Genomic DNA, 438 nt, shown 5'->3' with positions numbered 1-438 from the left:
TTGTAACTCTCACACGTATTATACCACAGAGGTGTAACCCCCCCCCCCCCCACGTATTATACCACAGAGGTGTAACCCCCCCACACGTATTATACCACAGAGGTGTAACCCTCACACGTATTATACACAAAGGTGTAACTCTCACACGTATTATACCACAGAGGTGTAACCCCCCCACACGTATTATACCACAGAGGTGTAACCCCCCCACGTATTATACCAGAGGTGTAACCCCCCCACGTATTATACCACAGAGGTGTAACCCCCCCACGTATTATACCACAGAGGTGTAACCCCCCCACACGTATTATACCACAGAGGTGTAACCCCCCCACGTATTATACCACAGAGGTGTAACCCCCCACACGTATTATACCACAGAGGTGTAACCCCTCACACGTATTATACACAAAGGTGTAACCCCCCCCACGTATTATA

The sequence above is a fragment of the Ascaphus truei genome, chromosome 1 (genome assembly GCF_040206685.1).
Source record: "Ascaphus truei isolate aAscTru1 chromosome 1, aAscTru1.hap1, whole genome shotgun sequence".
NCBI classification, from domain to species: Eukaryota; Metazoa; Chordata; class Amphibia; order Anura; family Ascaphidae; genus Ascaphus; species Ascaphus truei.
Note: the sequence above shows the minus strand (reverse complement) of the source record.